Here is an 8,533-nt window from a genome sequence, read left to right as displayed (position 1 = left end):
TAGTGAACAAGTTAGAACTAGATTAACTAACTCGTGTTGTCTTCGTTGAATTGCATTGAAAAAAAAACAAGCATTTAAATATAGTTTTAAAAACAAAATTTTTACGGGTCTGGGAATCGAAATCCCGCCAAATAATACGAATACCGTAACCGCTTGGCCAACGAGGAATCGCTGACTATCGTAAACGTAGTGTATTTCCTTAATTTTATGATATTGTTTTGTTTGTTTACATTTCAAAACGCCTTAATACTGTGCGATACCTATGAAATCGGCAATTTCGTGTAATAGGCACTGTTGTTAGTAATACTTTTTGAATGTAAAAATTTCAAGGTTATCTTACATGCTTATTAATAACTAAGACATCAGAGGATTTTTAAGGACATAAGCACTGGCATGTTGGACTGGAAACATTTAAGTTTCAGCATCAACAATGTAATTAAATATTCTAAAAGGAATACAAACCGGTAAATTAAATCTATCCTAATATTTTTGTACATGAAATATGTACCAGCGCAATGACATAACTTGCGAATGGCTGGTCAAGACGACATAGGGCTTCAATCCTGGACATGTGAAAGCAAAATGGTAAGCAATACGCGTCTGAGCTTTGAAAAGTGCCAATATGAGAGTGAGATACGCGAGACACTTGTCAAACACTGCCCATGTATCATAAAGCTCATACTATACATGCATTAAGTTCTAAATCAGTATCTTGAAATTTATCATCTAAATAATCGAAGTTCGTCAAATATGATCTTGAAAAAATTGTAATGGCTATGATATGAGCATAGCCCGAATTGAATTCTATCCATATAAAATTCGTCCGCTAAATAAAAGTTTGTGTGTGAATGTGATTCTATTAGGACCATTTCTTTACATTGCAGATAAATCAGGTTAACATGAGCACATCAGCACATCCACCCAACTGTATAACCATTGTTGTAGAAAGTTTTCATGATGATCAGCAGTTGTTGGTAAGCAAAAAATCATTTCAACATTTTCTTTTGTCAGTCGAAACATAAGAAGTGCGAAATACCTATAAACCAAAGCAGACGTCATAGGCGCTGTGCATTCTGACTGGCAGGCCCGCATCGCGCACCGCTTGATACAAAGTGAGGCAGTCCAAAAGATGTCATCAAATCTCATGGATAAAATAGAAATATAAAACAATAAACCACTTAATAGTTGACTGGAGAAATATCAGCTTTAACCAAAACATACTAGGTATTATTCTTAATTTCGCTTTCGGTTTCACAAGAAACAAAATCTCGCAAAATAGCAATTACAATACTTGACGTATGTCTATGAAAAAACTCCGAGTGTGGAAGATATATACCCAAGGCGCGTTTCCTTAATTCAACTAATGTTGGATATGAAGTCGGTCAGTATAACGAACTCAAATTTTTCTGCTGTTCCAGTTTTGCTGCCGGTAAATCGTCCACGAGCTGCTTCAGAAACTCGACCAGCTTGTTCTGCACTTACACTTAATTATCTTTCTGAGCTAATTTGTCTGTTTTGTCGACCGCTGGAAGGAATTACAAATTGACGGAATGTCGTTAACTCAAATTTCAGTCAATGCACAAATTGTACGAGATGCAAGGCATATTTAACAGCAACAAGCGTTATAAATGGAAAAGTTTCATCTGACTGTCGTTTCGTCCTACATCAGATAAGACATGAAAACTGTAAGCTGGAGTAAGCTGATTAATTGGGAAACAGATATGTTCATGATACATATTGTCTGATAAGGCCGGATTTAGACTGTATGAGACACCAACTGCCGTTCACGCTATCTCCATCAGCCACGGTCAGCTTTGCTTCACTATATGTCGCCGAGACGAAATTAAAGACCTAGATTTTCACAGGGATATTTATGTCGTCATGAGCGTAGTTAGGGGCTGATAACGTATACATTTAGTTCTCCTTGTTTATTTGAATTTTATTCAGCCATATAACTGTTTCAATAAGTGGTTTTTAATTTGATAGAAGAGAAAACCAGTTTATTTTAAGTTGTCAAAGTTTCATTTACTTAAAATGCGATATTATATGTTTCTACTATGATAAATTTAAACATTATGTCTATTTTGACACATGTTAAATTAAAAGAAAACTGTTTTGCAAGACACAAGAATGTCACATTAAACCAGATGAACAATGCCGTAGTGCATATGGTGATCTAAACAAGAAATGGATTTAAGCTAAAAACTCAACTCAAAAACTAAAGGAAGTGTTGCAAATATTTCTGTCTCTACTTTTTGAAATGCTTCGAGCCGGAAATAAATAAAATCACATAACAAAATTGTTTTGAAAGCAATGTTACGTGATAACATATCGCCATGTTCCTACTGAAAGTTACCAGACCGGACAACAAATCATCCTGGATTGAGACAACTCTATTCGAGAGGTCTTGATTATCTCAAAATGTTCTTTCTTTACTTCAAAAGATTTCCGCTCACACGCAATGTAACTGTTTTCTTTTCTTTTTTCTTATTCGATTCTCAAATCCATGATTGTCTACTACATTTATATACAATCGTTTGTCATGCAAAAGTACAATATAAATATTTCTTAAAAACTGGAGCAGTATATATGCCATAAAAGACTCCCATAATTTTGTATCGTTATAGATTCAATCACGCTAACATGTGCCTATAAATGTACTCTGTATAATACCAGGCAAAAAGGGTCTGCTTTTATTCTGTCAACCAATAATGTTATTCAGCTGAAATTTCAAAGACTTAACAGACTTATGGCACATGAAGAAAGTCAAGCTCCAACACTGTTCCCTCCCCTTAACGGTACAATAGACACTGCCATCATGTATTAATTTAACTTAATTTAAGACAAGTTATATTTTTTAACTTTTTGGTTATTTTTTTTAACAAAGTTTATGTCTCAATAAGTTTATAATACATATCTTACTAGCAATACGATTAAAATAAAACTAAAAAATTATACTGTAGTACTAAATTTATTTCTTTTTCCTGCGTTGTGACGAGCACCTGTTCCCAATGTAAACAGAGAATTATTTGAAAGTATTTAAAGTACAGTTAAAGAAATTGATGAATCAATTAAAGCAAAACATAAATAACTGAAAACTTTAATTTCGTTTTTTAAAGGCTGTGGCATACATGACTATTTGTCTGTAAATTGTGGCAGTGTTTTATTAAGCAGGCGTTGCCAAGTGTATCGCTATTTTACGATAACATGCTTTTGCCATCGTCATGTGATTTCCCTGGAGGCAGGGATGATTGTTTAACAGTGCTATATGGCGTTAAGTATTTTAGCGAATTCATTACCTCTTGTGAATCAATCAGACAAAGTCTGCTATCATTTTGCCCGCTTGCGTTCTAAGCTTCCTTCTAATCTTCTGTCAGATTTCATTTCCTAATGCTTACTTTATTTTAACAGTCTGAAAATGACAGTCCTAATTAGCTTATTATTTTTCCGCTAGACAGCCATTAACTTTCCCATGAATCGATACTTAGATTTGTTTACAAGAACATAAGTAATGGACAAGCATTATTAGAGCTTAATTTGTTTGCTCAAAACATATCTAAGTGACATTCCTATTAGGAAGGAAATAATTTTACGACGTTTATAGAAAATCAAAGAGATGTAGACCTTTAGAACGAGTTTTGGTACCCCTATTACCAACTTAAAGCTTAAGATTTCTTCTTGCGTGTCTTGAATGACATCTCCAAATCAGTTTCAAGAACAACTATTACATGGACTTTTGCTGTGATGTTATACTCAACAATGTCCTTCCAATATACTTACAAAACCCCGAGCATGTGAAAAAGGAGAGATTAAAAGGACAGGTCATGAAAATTAATGAAAAAAATGATGGTAAGAAGAATAAAAATCTCCTGTTATTTATACCATCAAGTTCACGTTTCTTAAAAAAAGATGTTCCATTTTATTTCTTATGACCCATGCATCAAAACAGTAAAATAATACAGCGTATTGTTTGCCAACGGTTTCTCAAAATACAATAGGTTTTGAAAACGAACAATATGAATCCTGTATGCGCAGTCTGGTCTGGATATGCACTATGTTGGTTTTCTCATGGTGCGGCTCAATTATGTTTGTGACAAAATGTTTGTACAGGTCTATGTATATTTTAATAATGCTAAAACATCCTAACTTTGACTTAAACAGGTATAACTGCATTACGGACGAAATTCCCTGATTAGGTACATTTTTTGTTTTTGTAAACACTGATAGAATACTCATTTATACTATTATTAAAGTTTACAAATATAATTATAAATAGCAGGGAATTTAACATTTGTCCTACTTGTCAAAATCTAAATAAGTCTATTGTTAGACTGACAACAAATTAGCTTAGAGGTAAAGCATGCATTTGGTTTGAACGTGTTATCACCCGTCTATAGCGTTAATCTTATTGTGTTGTGTGCTGCAGGCTGTTTTGGAATACGTATGGTGCATATGAATGCAAATGATGCAGAAGTTTTGGTTTGGTATATAGTATATGTGGTCCCTTTTTTCTGTCTGTCATCTATTTGTTTGTAAATGAAATGAGGTTGTCCTTGATATGGTCACAGAAACGGTTATTTCAGACTTTATTCTTTAAAGGAATACTCAATTTTTTTCCAAGAAATAAATCAACGATTTACTTGTTTAGTATTCGATTTTAATAAAATAATTAAAGGAAATAGAAAGAAGTTGCTTTGTTGAATTAATCCTTGCTGCGGTATTCACCTTACTGCATGACAATAATATGCGATGTCGCGGAAACATATTACATATCGTCCAAATAAGAATCTGAACATCAAACTCAAGAAAAGGTCTGTCATCTTTAACTAAAATATGTGGAGAAATGTCGTTTCTACAATGATTTAAATGTTGTTCATTTTCTTCCACGATTTTACCTGTTTATCCCTTTAACCGAATTATTGTAAGACCTTTGCAAAATCCAGATGATTTCCATATTGTTTTGAATATAGTCTTGAAATCGATTTATTGATATGTATGATATTTTAATGCTACTGTACAAACTGAATTATAAACAAATACAATTTCTGCATTGATCAACATGCTTTCACATTTTTATAATCCCTCCATGTAAAACTTTGAGCATATAAAATTATGTTCACCCGTGGATTACTTGCTTTGATATTTAAGCAGTGCAGAAGACGATGTATGCTAGTTTCAATAGAGTGTAAACAGAAATGTTAACCATTTCAAGAAAATGTTTTATCGATAAGAAAAAAAATACCGGTAGTATTATCACACTTCAGACAATCATTGTGGCACATCTGTATGTACTTGTTTAGGCTCACCCATAAGACATATGCAAAATTTCGTCTGGTAACAGATTTAGTCACGCAATGCGACATCAGTATATTATCAGACAGTTCATTTAACTAGTACATTTTCTTCGCCTGCACCTATAACGAATTCAATGTTCATACATAAATGCGACCAGAACATCGTATAATCGTTCGTCATCATGTCTGTATGTCTATAATAAAACGCAACCCAGACTCGACTTGATGAGTTTTTGAGCGGCACGTTAATGTAAAGTGCAATTAGGCTAAATAAAATAATATGTGTGGTTCATGTAAATTTGGTAAAAAATAGGGTAGGTAGGTAGGTAGACTTTTTTCAGACGCAAGTGGTTACAGACATAAATAGTCACACTTATGTAATAAACATGTCACTAATACTAATATAGGCAATTCTTAGTGGCATTTTATTATACTATACACCATATTGTACCAGGATGGTCTAGTGGTCAAGACATAACCCCTTCTTCGGATTGAAACCAAGGTTCGAATCATTGTCCTGGCAAAAATATTAATCCAGAGTTCTGCGTGGAATTCAATACTTTTAGAAATTCTGAAGGGGACTATTCAAGGAACATTCCTGTGAAATTTGATCAAAATTGGCCAAGTGGTTTAAGAGATGTCTTTTGAAGCCTCCCCTGGCTCTTTCACACTTGTAGTCATGACTTTAGTTAATTGCAGAAACATGGAGCCAGTTTATTGCCAAAAGTGCCAGAATTAGTAGCCATTATTTTTTTAGACTCTGTTTCATTAAGTTTAAACATATTTATTCCCAGTCTATTAAATGCATACATCATAGTTTGAACAAGATAAGTAGGACAGGATAAGAATGAAAGACACGTAGTCTTATAAAATTCTATTTCATTTAATACTTTAACCATGCAATTTGCTCTTGAACCAATACATCCTAATTTCACATTGAATCAAAAATACTTTTTTATCTTCTCATTAAAATGTAATTGCTCAATGAATAAAATTGTCCCATTTTTGAATTACCTCCCTTTAATGGGCATTTTTCACTACTTAGATGTTTTATAAACATAAATATTTAGCTCTTTATTTTTTACCTTTGTATTTCAAAATTTATATAAAAAACAAAGAAAAATATCAAACAGGGAATGCCACGCACCAAAAACGTAGCCTCCTCAAAACGAAACCCCCAGCACGCAGACGCGTGCACCACATACATGTAAACGCAACCAATCGGGGATGTAAGCTATAAACCTACCAACTGGGAACTTCTTTATTACTGTAGCTACAGTTATCATATTTCTATCAACTCTTATTCTTATGATCTTAAAATTATCCGAGGCTTTAGATTAAAGCTATCTTCAATTGTTAAGCAATGGGATTTTTCACATTCAGAGCGGGGAATTTTGTGTTTAAACCAACTGAGGTGAACGTGTAACAAACCGGGTGTTTGTGTATAGACGAAATGTGGAATTGTGTGTTTCAACAAAACGGGGAGTTAGTGTAAAGACTAAATGAGGTACAAGTGTATAACTAACCGGGTACGTGTGTAAAGTTGAAACGAGGAACTAGCTATCAAAATAGTGAATGTGGAAGCTCCTGTTACATATCATATATATGAGAAAAGACAACCGAGGGACTTAACTTGATTTGATGGGTTTTACGCCATTTTAAACACTATTTCAGTTATGTCAGGTGGGCAGTTTACCAAGCAATCGTTCCTGGAAAGATCAAGTACTAGTACTCAATCTGTCATCTTTCGTACATAAAAAGACCTGGTCTTTAGCAAGGATTGAACCCACGCCCCTTAATCAGTGAGTACTTACGAGTGATTTTAAGTCAGCGATTCTAACCAACCGAAAACAGAGGCGGTCAGACAATAGAGAAAGTTCTATATTCTGTATGTAGGTACATGTAGCACGTCAATCATTCGACATTCAATCAAAAATTGTCTATGTCAAATGTTAACATTAAAATAAATTTTTATGACAAGACATAGAACAATCGAAGAACAAACCAGACTCATGATGCAGAGACATGATAAAGCACAAAACAGTATCTGGTTTTATCAGTTGTGTGCTTAAATCACTTTCCATTGCCTACAGCAACTTTTGAACTTCAATATTATAATTTTTTTTTCACTGGTTGTAGGTGCAGATAGGAATATCCGGCCTCGAGGGTAACTGTTTAGGCGGTAATGAGGCTCTCTGTCGAATATTGTATGTTTTCGTTCCTTCTTTACGTTTTAACTAAAAAAAATAATTAGGCATTCACAAATCTCAGGGCGGATACAGGATTTGGTGTAAGGGGTGCAAAATATTTGTAGTAGAACAACTAGGAGGGTCCGTGGGCATGTCCCCATCTCCCCCTCCCCACCCCACCGGAACATTTTGAAAACAATAGATCCATCTGGTGCATTCTTGGCGTTCTGAGGTGCTTTTTTTTTGGTATTGAAAAAGGACAGGTTTTATGATAAAATCATCCCAAATAACATGCTACGTATAGTCCATATTTTAATGACTCGTCAGACTTATTCTTGCTTAAGTATCTCGGAATGGAATTTCTAAGCCCGATTTCTGAGGATTTTTATGGTGAGGGGTTACTAAAGTTTATTAACGTAAAATAAAAAAACTTTATAGGAGCTCATGCAAACTTGTCGGACTTTCATTGTGCGAGCGTAGCGAGCAAGAAAAAATGCATTGTTTTACCCAAACAAAACACAAATTGCCTATGCGAGCATAGCGAGCGAGAAAAAATGCATATTTATATTTTCACCCAGAACAAATGATGAATTACCTATGCAAGCGTAGCGAGCGAGAAAAAATTCCCCAATCCCAGGATCCGCCCTTGAATCTGTGCTAAGCAGACAGTTTATTTTTCTTTCTATTCTACTCGTTCAAAAGACAGAATTAACAGTCAAACATATAAGTGTGGTTCCTTTAAAAACCATCCGGATTAACGAAATCATGCATACAACAAAAACACAGACAACTTATTTGGATAATCTCCCAGTCGGCGTTATATTCAGTATATTTTTCAGTTGTTGTGTTCCTACATTTAAACTGTGTATTATTATATATACATTGTATACATTATCATGATTTAAACTATAGTACCAGGCTTCAGTAAAACGTTGCCTTTACATAGTAATCTTTCAAAATGTGTGAAGGTCGTGTGTCCGAATCCCACACTCGGAAAGTCATTTTCCCAATTTTGTGACGATTTTTCCTTAAGAAACTGAACATGATTTA

This window comes from Mercenaria mercenaria, chromosome 11 (genome assembly GCF_021730395.1).
Source record: "Mercenaria mercenaria strain notata chromosome 11, MADL_Memer_1, whole genome shotgun sequence".
NCBI classification, from domain to species: Eukaryota; Metazoa; Mollusca; class Bivalvia; order Venerida; family Veneridae; genus Mercenaria; species Mercenaria mercenaria.
This window is presented reverse-complemented; position numbering follows the sequence as displayed.